Source organism: Oenanthe melanoleuca, chromosome 5, assembly GCF_029582105.1.
Source record: "Oenanthe melanoleuca isolate GR-GAL-2019-014 chromosome 5, OMel1.0, whole genome shotgun sequence".
Taxonomy (NCBI): domain Eukaryota; kingdom Metazoa; phylum Chordata; class Aves; order Passeriformes; family Muscicapidae; genus Oenanthe; species Oenanthe melanoleuca.
Genome location: NC_079339.1, coordinates 11,091,997 through 11,104,765, shown reverse-complemented (window position 1 = coordinate 11,104,765; position 12,769 = coordinate 11,091,997). Strand labels below are relative to the sequence as shown.

Genomic DNA, 12,769 nt, shown 5'->3' with positions numbered 1-12,769 from the left:
AAAAAAACAGAAACATTAATCAGCAAGTAAATAATATGTAAAATTTCTTGAGAAGTGAAGATTTAGAACTCTCTTTTCCCCCATTACTCTTTTATTTTTGACCACCACAAAGCAAACTGCATTGTTCTAACATTTTTATTTTGTATAAATACGGTAATGTATTAAACTTCAAACATTTATTGTCATTCTATCTAAACTCTAATTTCAACCAAATAAACCTGTGTGCTTGGAATGGGGCTTGTGTATTTTACTGAGCTCATATTTTCATCAGTTACAGTGAGGAGTCTGAGGATGTAATTGGAGAATAACCAGCTGCACAGAAGACAACAGGGTAGAATGCGAATGCACTGATCAAAATTAATAGAGAAATGTCACCAACAAGAGAGATAAATAGAAATGAGCATCTATTTGTAGCTGTTTGTGTGAATGAATGATTAAAAATTTCTTGGAGCCCAAAGGAGAGTTAATGAAAGCTTTCATTTATAAACTCAGTGCTCAAGGACAGAAGCTGAAAAAATTACTAAGCAGCAAGGGAGAGCAGAACTTGTAAGCATTAAAATGAGTTGAATCTGACTTGAGGGATCACAAGTATTCAGATTTGTTTCTCTCCTGGTATTTTTTTATAGAAGGCATGTTCCTTAACTCCTATTGTCCATTTCATGTGCATTGGTTACATGCTGCACATGTACAGGCAATAGACTGTACACAGATTAATGCACAAATGTACAAACTGCAGATTTTTAATGCACCAATTTTCATTACTGCTTAATTACTTAGGAACACAGTGAAACAGATAGCTATGATATTTCTATTCCAAGTAGAAAAATAAGAGCCAGATCCTCAATTCTGATGCACCTCTTGTTCCTAATTAATAGTTAATAAATCCCCTTTAATAGCCAGCTTTTTTTTTTTTAATATTATTATTTTTTCCTATTGCATGCGTCAGTGGAGTACATGAAATGGGGAAAGAAACTTTTCTGGTCAGTCTGCTCATATCCTCTATTTGAATGCAAAAAAAAAACAGGAATTAAAGGTTATTTTGTCTTCCTGCAAATTAAGAGTGAAACATACCCTGTAATAAGCTTATGCCACCCCAACTGAGGAACATGAAAACACTATCAGGTTCCTTAAATGTAGTTCCAACCTTCAGAGACCTTACTTCTAGTTCTATTTTTTTTTTTCCTAGCCTTGGAAAGCACTTTCTCTAAAAAGTCAAACCTCTTATTAAAAGTACCGATAAAAGAAGGAGTTCTCATCACAGTACAAGGAATCTCAGCAATGACCAACTTAGTGTTTGTAACAGGAAGAGGGATGAACAACTCCACCTCCCTGTCAACCTCCTCATCCCAGCTTTTAGTCCAACCTACAGCACCTGAGTTCTGGGAATGGGCTCAGGCAACAGCAAACAGGTTGAAGAGCTCAGACAATGTCCACTCTTTAAGATAGGTAGCAAGGGAAGCAAAAATATTTCCAAAGCAAGAAAATATTCCTGGCACCTTATTCTACCTCAGAGGTAGCTCGTTCAAAGCTCTTGGGGATACCTGTGGAGCACAGCAGAGCCCACACAGGGCAGAGCAGAACAGAGCGTGATGGGGGGAGGCCAGAAGGGAGGCAGCAGGAGAGCAGAGTGGGATGTGGAGCTGCAGGGACAGTCCTTGCTTGACTCAAAAGCAGCTGCACAAGACTTCAGCCATGCAGCTCTGCTCTGCAGCTGAGGCATTTATAAGCTGGTGTTTATTGCGTTGATAATAATCACAGTTGTAAATTTCTGTGTAGAGAATTCACAGCCCTTATCCCGAGACACACCCATTAGTCGTGATTCATATTCCGTGCTAGGGCAAGATTAAATGTAGTGATCAGATTTATACCCTGTCTGAAGCTGAGTTTATACTAACATAGCTGAAAATTCAAACATTCTTCCTAAGAGGAATATGTTCCTTCAAGGATTCCTTCTAATCCATAGCAGTGATGTAGCTGGACATACCCACCTGGAGGGCAAAAGTTTCCAAACGTAAATTATTCCGTGCTGATAAAAACACCGCCTTTAATCTGAGCAAAGACCCATTTTAATTTTCCTTTAGATGCCATTACAGACTCTGCTCTTACAAATGTGGAATTGTAGTTTCAGCTCAGTTAAACCAAAGATTGTTGGTCTGGGGAATCAGCTTCAGGCAACCTCCCAGTGTTGAACACATGCTGGGGTGTGCAGCTTTGACAACGTCTGATCTGCTGGAGTAATGACTTAAGTTAATGCTGCAGAATGCAGAATTGCAGAATGCAATCAAGTTTTTTTTAAGCTGCTTTTTCTACTGTCCTCAAAAAGGCCCAAGCAAAACCCCCTGCTGGAACTGATCAGGACCTGAATGATCTCCCCTTGCTACTAGGTTCTTAAAAATACCACTGCAACTGTCTATTGCCATTTCCTTTTTTGCAATTTGCTTGTTGACTCTAAGTGGGCTAAGCAGGTTGCACTGTGACAAAGAAAGCTTCCTTTTATTTTAATTTGCCCTCATTCGAGGTCCCAACTCTGTCCCCTAATGTTAAGAAAGAAGCTGGATGAGAAAATATCAGGGGTACTGGTTTAATCAACCTTCTTCCAAAATCGACAGTTTGAAGTGCTGCTGCTTTTTGTGCTGCTTCTGAATCTCTTCTTATCATCAATGATCCAAAATTATAGCAGTTGGCCAATCCAAGCTGTTCACTGCTTGTGCTCACACAGTTGCTTTTGTTGCTGAGGAGGATCCTTGCTTTTGATGAAAAAAATCTTCTATCTTAAAGGAGTAAGAGAGGAAAAAATTTAGGATCTTTGGAAGTGCAGACCAGCAAATATTGGGGAAAAAAGTGACATGATATACACTTGATTCAGGAAGAAACTGTGGAACAACAATTCTGATGGGGAAAGGAAGATGGGGAAGTGCATTCAGGTAATATGGGAGTGTCAAACAGGTTGTAGAAGAAAGCAGAATAAGGAAAAAGGAAAAGTAGAAAAATCCAATTTTTTTTGAAAAAAGCAAAACTTCCACAGAAAAAGTTTAAAACTTCAAAATATCTCCCATATTGTAAGGACTCCCTGCAACCTTCAGACAAATTGCATGAATTGCATTTGAAACTAGAAGGGAAGTTTTTTTCCCTGTTACAATGTGTTTCACAATTGACAATTTAAGAATGCATGATCTCATCATAATACGTGCAAATGTCACACCGGATTTTCATCTAGATTGCTTTTTCTGTGAGGTACAAAATGTCTGCAGTGAGAGTGCTCAGAGTTTGTCCTGACCTGGCCTCTGAGGCCTAAGTTCTTGCAGAAAACAACCATAAAGAGTGAGCCAATAAGCAGTCCACAAGGAACAAACCCTTGCTGTATGCAGCCACACCCAAAGTCAATTTTTAAGAAATATATTCAGGTCATCATTAAACCAGTAGTCTGCAGTGGAAAATAATTAAAATTCAGAGCATATCAAAAGGTCAAAATGTAATTTAATTGAAACATTGCAGAAAAGCTGCCAAAATTCTGAGAAACTATTTGCTGTATGTGTATTCCTGTGGGAAATTATTAAATTAATTGAAAAAGCTATAATATGACTGATTGCACTTCCTATCATAATAAAGGAGCATCACAAATTCAGTTGTTAATCAGGATTAGAGATTAAATGGGGACAGTCTGATAAAAATCAATTCTTTTCACCTAAGGCATTTCTGTGAAGGAACTCTCTTCATTTCAATTTTGAACATTTTGCACCTAGTCCTAGACAAGTTTCCTGTCAGATACCTTGGCTGAATGCAGAAATCCAGATCTACAAATATCAACAAAGAAATTTGGATGTTTTCTACTGCTTGAAATAGTAGTTCCCTTTTGCCTATGGATAAACCACAGGATCAGGTTTTTAGCCTGTTCCCTGCAACAAAATTGGCTAAAACCAGTAACTGCAGAAAAAAGTGTCAGGTGCTTGAGTGAGGCATTATTTAATAACTAATATGATGTAATCATTTCTGAATGAGCAAGACTAACACAGAGAAAATAAAAGGAGTCTACAGGAAGACTGATAAGTGGGATTATAATAACTAGAAGAAGCTGGTGTGCCATTATTCTGTAGAAATCCTTACTGCAGCTGAGCCAGCATGTTTGCTTTTTTGTGTGGAGTTACTTGCTGTACTGGCAATACAATACCATCCAAATGCTTTAATAAACTCTAACCTTGATTTAGCTACAGCAATTAATTATTTTTCCTTATCAACCTGGCAGAAGCATGAATGAAAATTCATTTCACATTCTGAAGTGAGGAATCCATTCAGCTCAGGAAAGGCCAGGAGTGGAACAGCAAGATGCTGGCAAGCAGGGGCCAAGGATTACCCAGGAGAGCTCAGAAGAAGCTGACACAGCTCCTTGCTATCCTGAGAACACGATGTTGTCCTGCATGCATTATTCATGTGCCTTCCAAAGGTGAGGGGCAAGCACTTTCCACCTTGCTACTTCACAAAACACCTGGAAAAGACACAAAGTCATGTTCAGATAAGGACATGGGCACTGGCAATAGTTTTTTATTTCTTGTGTTTCCCTCTTGCCTTGTGCTGCAGGTACTGGAAATTTAATCCAGCTGTTGGTTACCAAGGGCCTGGAAGCCACAGGAGTGTGGATTTGTGAGTAGCTATCCCTGTTGCTCCACCTGATGCTCTACACAAAAAATTAGTGGTGCACCCACAGTCACCAGGAAACACAGACATGCGCACAGCTGAAGTAAAATATTAACAATTTCATTCTTTGTTTTCATACCTGTATTTCTTTAGAAATTTACACACAGGTCAGCATTATGTCCTATGTTTGCACATTCCAGTATTATAGCAGCTTTTGTTACTCTTTAGTTATTAGAAATTACTGGTATTTATAACAATATAACCAAATAAAAAACATATTAAACCCTTTTGGACAGCAATACTGAATTGTAAAGCTTTGCAAGGAATAAAAACTATGAGTGTCCCTATTAGTGCTATTATTAGCACTAATCAAAGTGCCAATCTGATAATCTCTTAAATACAAGTAAAAGAAAATAAAGATAATTTTGTTTTATAGAAATGTATTTTTAACAGACTCAAATTCTGTTATTTATCTTTGCTTTATCTAGGATATCTCCATGTTTGTCAACCTTAATTTTGTTATTTTTGACTTGTCTAACATAAGCAGCTAAGACTCATGATCTATAAAAATATTTCTAATAGCAATTTCATGGAAAATAAGGGTTGTTTTATGAAGTGCAATTTATTTAAGAATGTATCAAAAGCTGTGATTCACTTAGTGAATCAGGAATCAAACAGAAAAGCATGTTTCTTTTAGTACTTTTATGTAACCTTGCTGGCTTCTCTGCTGCTTGCAAATCCTGTATCTCACCTCAGTTTTTCTCCCAGTGAGCTTTGAGTGCTTCCTTGTGTGCCCCTGGGTCTTTCTTTGATGCCTGCCTTTACTGAGCTTCCTCTTGAGTAGACAGAGAATTGAGTCTCCTCTCTTTGCAGCCAGACCCAAGAAACACGCTTGGCTCTGGAGCTTCACCTCCTCTGCTAACACAGTGGTGATTACCTCAGCTGTATATTCTGCAAAGCAACCAAAGTGGTTTTACATTTTTCCTGCATAAAAGACTGCTTTTCTATCTATCTGCTCTCCCTGTATTATGCAGAAATCCAGAAATTTCACTCTCTGAGTACTTTGCTTTGTCTCCTCAAGTGTAGAAAGGACAGAGGAAAAGGCAGATGGGAAAAAACTAAAAAAAGGAATAATGTACCATGCCAGCACAACCAAAACGTGTTTTCTTTTTTGTAATAAATCTATAATAAATCCTAAATGTAGTTAAGATTGTGGTCACCACTAGAGGTCAATAATTTTTACTGATCTGAAATGCTTCACAGGCTCCTGAGGAGCCACACTGGCACAATTCCCAAACACAGGTGTGTCCTGGATGGGACTGCCTGGAGTTGTGTGACTGGTATGAGTCTACAAACTGAATGCTGTGCTACTAGATTACTGAAATTCTTAATGTGTGTTTGTAATTCCTTGCATATGACAAGCTCTCCCTAAGTGCTGAGAATTTATTCTGAGTGAATTTTTAATATAATAAAATCCTAGTCCTGTTCTACTGTACTCATTATTGAATTAACCTAAATGGAAACAGGATAGGATTATAAAGACTAAATTTATTCTTAACATAACTCTCTGTCTCATTAAATATAATGAAATATTATAGCTTGATAAAAGTACATATAGCTTGCATAAGCCTTGCACACATATTTAATTATGCAATTAAAGTTATAACATAAATATTCTTTTTTATTCCTCAGAAGTTCTGGAAATTTTTTCTTGTTCCACAGTTTGAGTATTTTCACAATTCTTTCTGAACAATTCTAGTTTATTGCTGCATCTTGGCTGTAAAAACTGCATTATAAAGCTCGTGTTTTAAAAATCAGCATCTGCTTGAACACTTATTCATAGATAGACACACCTTATTCTTAAATTTTATTGACATTTCCTTCCTCAAAATGTAAAGTCAACACTGCATTGGATTCACAGCTGTCCATCTGAGGAACAATTCTAAAAAATAAATAAGCTTGGGGTCCTATTTAAGGAACGGTAAGGAAACATACTTGTTTCCTTGTAAAAACAAAATAAACCAACTCCCATATTGCTTATAAAGATATTCTTGGAGAACAAGAGGTAATGGTAATTCCGTGATCCTTGGCAGGATTTATCATTTCACAACAGTATAACAAATTCCACTGATGCCTTTATAACTTCTGTGCCTGTGCAACTGTATCAAAAGTGTGAAAAAAATGCATGAACTGTGAGTGTCACCTTAATGGCACAAATACCAGTTCCCGTCTGCTGCTTGTCTCTCCAGGGTGTCACCAATCCACCATTCTGCAGCTCTCTAAGTGGCATTTTCCCTCAGGGCCATGAAATAGAAATACACAGGGTGGAAAACAGAGCAAGAGGGAGAAGGAGGAGGAGAAACTGCCCCAGGGTACAGACACTCTTGCTCCTCCGTCTGTCACACAGAGCCTGAAGCAGGTTGTGGGCTGGATTAGCTGGACTGGCACACCGCACAGACCGAGCCTTCAGGAGCAGATAGATCTAACCCGACAGCAAAGAGCAAAACCCAAAACACTGTGCAGCTCATCATCACATTGTCTAGTCCAACATCCTGTTCAAGTTCTATGCACGTTTTATATTAAAGCCCTCATCTTGTTGGTTTGACTGAAGCATAGCTGGTGTTTTCACTAAAACATATCTTCCAGAACTGCACCCAGTCTCACTTGGAGAAAAGAAAGTACCAATTAGTGCCACTGGGAATTTTTTCAGTGACTCTGTGGTTTCACCTGTTAGACATTTGTTCCTCTTACAACTTTATTCACTAGAGATGTTCAGTACCCACTATTGTCTTCTTGATCTTTCTCTTTTTCCTCACCTTGCTGTCCAGAGTTAAGTGATAAAAGTAAGAACTGACGAGGGACTCCTGAATCTTTGAAGAGATGTTTATTAACAAGATGTTCAGTTTTTCTGATCTCAGAAGAATCATGCATCGGAGCTTTTTGCATTTCCTGGTTTTGTTTATTTGTTCGTTGGGGTGTTTTTAATTTTTTTAATAAACCATTGATCTAAAGCTCTTAGAAAGCTCTACTTCCTTGACATTTACACAGAACCTTAATATCCCTGGCTCTATTACAGCAACTGTTTCTTTGCTGCTCCATCTCAGCGTTGCTGCTCCTGCTGTTCCACTTGCAGACAGTTCCACCAGCTAATGGCCGAATCTTGTTTCCAGCATCTGTCCCCTGGGAAACCTGTTTGGATACGGGTTTAGCATCTGCTCCAGCCTTGCCATCTGCCTGGAGGGGATGGGGATGGCTCCTGGGGTTTTTGGTGGGGGTGAAGCAACTATTGAGCTCATGGCTACACAAAGGAGCGTGGTGCCTTCCTCACTGAACAAAACCCTGAAGAAATTTCAGCAAAGTTCTCGTTAGGGGCAAACTCCCATCTGACTAAAGGGGATTAAAGGGAGCTGTGAAACCACGAGCTGGGCATGCAATGGCATCCTGCTCCTTTGGCTAGAGCCAGCCCCAGATCAGGGACTCTGCAAGGAACCACCCTTACTCTGCCTGATAAATCTCTGTTTCACCAGCACAATTGTAGGGACAAACAGCAACCAAGACTCTCCACAACTCTTGTCCTACAATTAATTGGACGTTTCCAGCAGGTGTCATACAGATGAGGAGAATAAACTCTTCATCTCAAACAACTTTTGTGGGTATTTCAAGCATTGCAATTTGTAAATACTTAAAAACCATAAATGCTGGTGTTATTCTCTGGCAATGGAAAATCCATCTGTCCCTATCAGAGGGAGGGACAAACCATTTCCCCACTGCCCCTCTTCAGACATCTGTTTTCAACTCAGAGATTGTGGTTTTGCCACAACATCCTGCTGGGAGCTCATGCCAACCTGCATGCCCATGGTATCCCTGATGATCCTTCTGATCTTTCATTTTCTGTTCTTCTATGTGTAACTTCATGTTTGGCTGTGTTAAAGTGCATTTCTCTTTCTTTTTCAAGTTATGCTCTCATCTCATCCTCACAGGATTGTTTTGCTAATCTTACGTCATCCTCACAATGATCTGCAGTGATTTTTGCATTTATTTCAAAACTGCCTCAGGTATCAAATAGAGTCTGCTAGTGGTATCAGAAAAAAATCCAGACAAAATTGGTGCCTTAAGTAATCACTCTTCACTTACCACGTTTTAACTGAGCATTGTAATTTAGCCAGTTCTCAGTCCCTTCAGTGTGTGCTCAGGGTCATAGCCTACCTACTATGATATTTTTAAGCAAAGAAAGGTACTTATTCTATAATGTTTCCCTAGTCAAAACAGAGAACTCCTCAACCAACCACCTTTGTTTGATAATTTTACATCAAAATATGCTGACTAGCATGTTTCATTTTGTGGTTTCATATTTTAATACAATTTCAGCTTTTTAATAAAGATTAATATAAATACTTTTTTCCAAACTTTGCACATCAGCACAATATTTATGTGCATACCTTTTTCTTCCTAATGCCATCTTTGATTTAGCAAAAGTAGTTCCATGATAACTTTGAGTGCTGGTGATTCATCCACTCATTCCTGTCCAAACTCCCTTTGGATCTGTAGGACTGGTTAAGTATCTTCATGTGCAAGTTTCTTTTTTCCAAATCCTGGGTTGACATTTGGAATGCTGTTGATGCAGGAATACGCTCTGCATTGCTGGAGTTAATTTGGCTGCTGTCAAATCTGTTCCAGCACAGAACAGCTGATAGCAGCATTTATCAGTTACTGTCTTTGGTGGGTTTTTCTGAAATACATAGATGGCATAAAAATTCATGCACAATTTTTTAGTGACATCAGGTAAATGCACCCAAACGTGGCAATCTTTGATAGCTGTGCTGTCTTTATATGTGATTTCAGGCTTTTCCCTGACAGCAGAGAGAATGGTACCCCAGAAAGGCACACAGGCTAAGCAGTGCCCCACAGTCAGCTCCAAGGAGCACATCACTTTATTAAAGCTGACAAACACTGTCTTTGTTATTGTTCCAGCTTTCCAGGGAAAGTACACATGACTGCAAACCCCAAGACAGACAGTGTAGGAGAGCATGTTTATCTTCAGGAGCAATTGGGACCGATTTGAATCCAATGTTTGAGGCCTGTGCAATACCACATCGCCCTTTCTGAGATAATTTGAGAGGCTCTGCTCTCCCACAGCAGCCTGAGGTTGTCTATAAGCATTCCTGCACAACAGAGAACAGTTCGGGCCAGCTAATCCCTGCAGCACGTACACAGGGTTTTTTCTCTTCTGAGACCAAGAATTTGGTGAGGCTTATCTGGCTAAAGGACATACTTCTTTCCAATGTTAACTCTTGTGATTTGAAATTCGACTTCAAAATTAAATTTTTCTATCAACTAATCTGTTTAATCTTGCAAGATATTTATTCATGTCCCCTTTGTTTGCTAAACAGGTTTGGCCAAAGTCCCCACTAATTGCTGTGCTGTGATGAGTGGGCTTAAAGTCTCTTTTGTCATGCTAATACTGTTCAAATAAAGCATCTGGTGGAAGTGGGTATATTTATTTAATCAAAAATTCAGTGTTAAGGATGCCACTGCTCACCAGTTCCTTGTAATATGAAGTCATTTGCCATCTCTTAGGTTGCCCTGCTCAAAATGCTGGTGTGTCAGTTTTCTTCCAGCTTTACTATTTCATTTCTCTGTAACACTAAACAACCCATAGCAAAAGCAATCCAGAAAAAAATTGTTCAGATTTGTGAGAAATTAATTTTTAACCTCATTGATGTTTCCTCTAAAATTTGGCTTCCTGTCGATGTGAAATGTCCATCTTGACTGAATCCTGCATTTATTTTTTTTCTGTGAGTCATTTATGCAATTAATCCTACTGTGAAGTTAGCTATTGTTATTACTTCTGGGCAAGCAAAGATGCAAGTACAAATGTCCTGGACAATGCAAACATGCCTGGACATACAAGATTTTCTTTTTCAGAGTACTCAGGGTGAACAATTAGTTTACACATTCTTTTGCACAACTTTTTTTTTTGTCCTCCTGACTTTTGTATCCAAAGAGGAACAGCTCTGGCACAAGCTTCCAGAGCCACAGCACCTTTGCTGACGATGGCTCCCATCCCATTGTGCTTGTCTTTGCAGCATTTCACATCTGTACATCTGGCACAGAGCACAACTAGCACCTCATGAGCCCTCTGCCCTTTGAAGTACTTATTTTTATTTTTAGAGAAGATATATTCTGTTTCATAAGTTGTTGGATCAGCTTAGCACCCTGGCTGGGGGCATTATTGCTTTGCTCCTTTGTTACAAAGAGCATTGAGATTTAATCCTGTTATCTGTGCTGTGACACAAAAGCAGGGAAAATACTTTGTTGCAGCATTTTGTATTGAATCTACAGTATTTCACTTTTTTTTTTTTTTACATTTTAGGTGATATCTAGAACTGGAGTATGACTGCAGATCTGGGCAACTTATAAAAGAACAGCCTATGACATCATGTCCCAAAAATTATGCCACATTGCCACTTGGGTCACCTGGGCCCATATGTCTCCTGTGCTTACTTAGAAAGGCTGACATTCATTGCTGCTTCACAGTTTAGTTTCAGAAATTAGTTGCTCATTTTCACACTTGTAATAACAAAAAGCTACATAGTGTAAATCATTATGTTAAAATGTTAAAAAAAACCCCCAAGACACCAACAAACCAGTAGCACAAGAAATTGTTTTAGTCCAGCAGGTTTTAGTCCAGCAACAATCATGGAAAAATCACTAATTAGGGAATGTTATATACAAAAGCAAGTCTGTTATGCTGTTCCATATATGCAAAGACACTCTAGATTAAGCCTAGATTTCCTGAAAACTATTTAACTTAACTGTAAAGAGATACTGCACTTTATCAACTTTCTAAATTATATAACTTTTAAATTTTGTTATTTTCTGTATTTTCATTTCTGCTTTTCTCTTTGATATGTGCCTTCATTTCAGAGCCATTCCAGGATGAGATGTTTGTGAAAAAATTTTTTTGGTGGTTTTATCTGACTAATAATAAAATCCTCTCATAAAAATAAATCTCAAAATTTCACGTACATCACTGCATGCCATCCTCCCAAATGAAGGCATGACAGTGAATGACTGTATAGTGCCAATTACATTTTACAACTCACTAACTTATAAATAGGATTGCTCATTTTATCGAACGACTCATGGAAGTGAAATTACTTCAGTGCTCAAATGCTCATAGGATGAAGCCCACAGAAGTGACTTACAGAGAACCAAGTTAAGCAGCTCAGTTATGGATCTGTGACTGAGCCAAGGCCTCCAGAATCATTGAGTCATGGAGTAGCCATGCTTGGAAGAGACCTTCAGGACCATCCTGTCCAAGCACCAGCCCAGCACTGCCCCTGTAACTCCTAACCCAGTAACCCACATCACCCAGCACCAGTTTCAGATGTCTCTTGAACCTGAGCAAGAACCTATTCCACTGACCGACCACGCTGACAGTGAACACTTTTTATTACATCTAATTTGAATTGCCCCTGTCTCATCTTTGGCTCCTCTGCAGGCACAGCAGGAAGATGGGTCCTCACCTGGCTACACCCTCCTCTCAGGGAGTCACAGAGAGATGAGATGAGATCTCCCTGAGCCTCCTTTTCTCCTGCTAAACACCCCCAGCTCCCTCAGCAGACCTTTCTAGACCTTTCACGAGCGACAGTTCTGCTTATACTGATTTTCTGACAAAACTCTGACACATCTTTTTTTCCCACCACCCTAACCCAGCACGGAGGCTCCCCGTGCCCAGGATAAAATCGAACCCACGCATCCCTCCCTCCTCGCTGGGCCGCACGGGCCGCTCCGACACCGGGGCGCGGATGTGGGGGGATTCTCACGGGCGGGACTTTGGCTAAAACAGCGAAAATCCCTCACGGCGCTGGCGCGGCCGAGGAGCTCGGTTCGGTTCGGTTCGGAGCGGGGCTCCCCTCACGGGCCGTCCGGACGGGGCCCGGACCCTGAGGCGGCTTCTGAGGGCGAGACCGCGCATCCCCGTCGGTGCCGGTGCCCGGCCCTATCCGGTGCCCTGATCGCATCTCCCCGGTGCCCGGCGGGCTCCGATTATATCTCCCCGATGCCAGTGCCGGTGCCCGGCCGTGCCCCGATCACATCTCCCCGGTGCCCGGCCGCGCCCCGATCGCATCTC

General features: G+C 40.1%; 1 long non-coding RNA gene across 2 annotated transcripts; it reads right to left on the bottom strand.

Moving 5' to 3' along the window:
• Window positions 1-1,680: 1,680 nt before the first annotated feature.
• LOC130254294 (uncharacterized) lies at window positions 1,681-12,669 on the bottom strand. 2 transcript variants are annotated; one of them, XR_008840668.1, is made up of 4 exons: window positions 9,072-12,669; window positions 5,384-5,583; window positions 4,352-4,483; window positions 1,681-2,771 (listed from the first exon to the last, which is right to left on the bottom strand). It is a non-coding gene; the product is annotated as an uncharacterized LOC130254294 (long non-coding RNA). The 2 variants fall into 2 exon arrangements; XR_008840669.1 differs by lacking the exon at window positions 5,384-5,583.
• Between the last annotated feature and the right edge of the window lie 100 nt (window positions 12,670-12,769).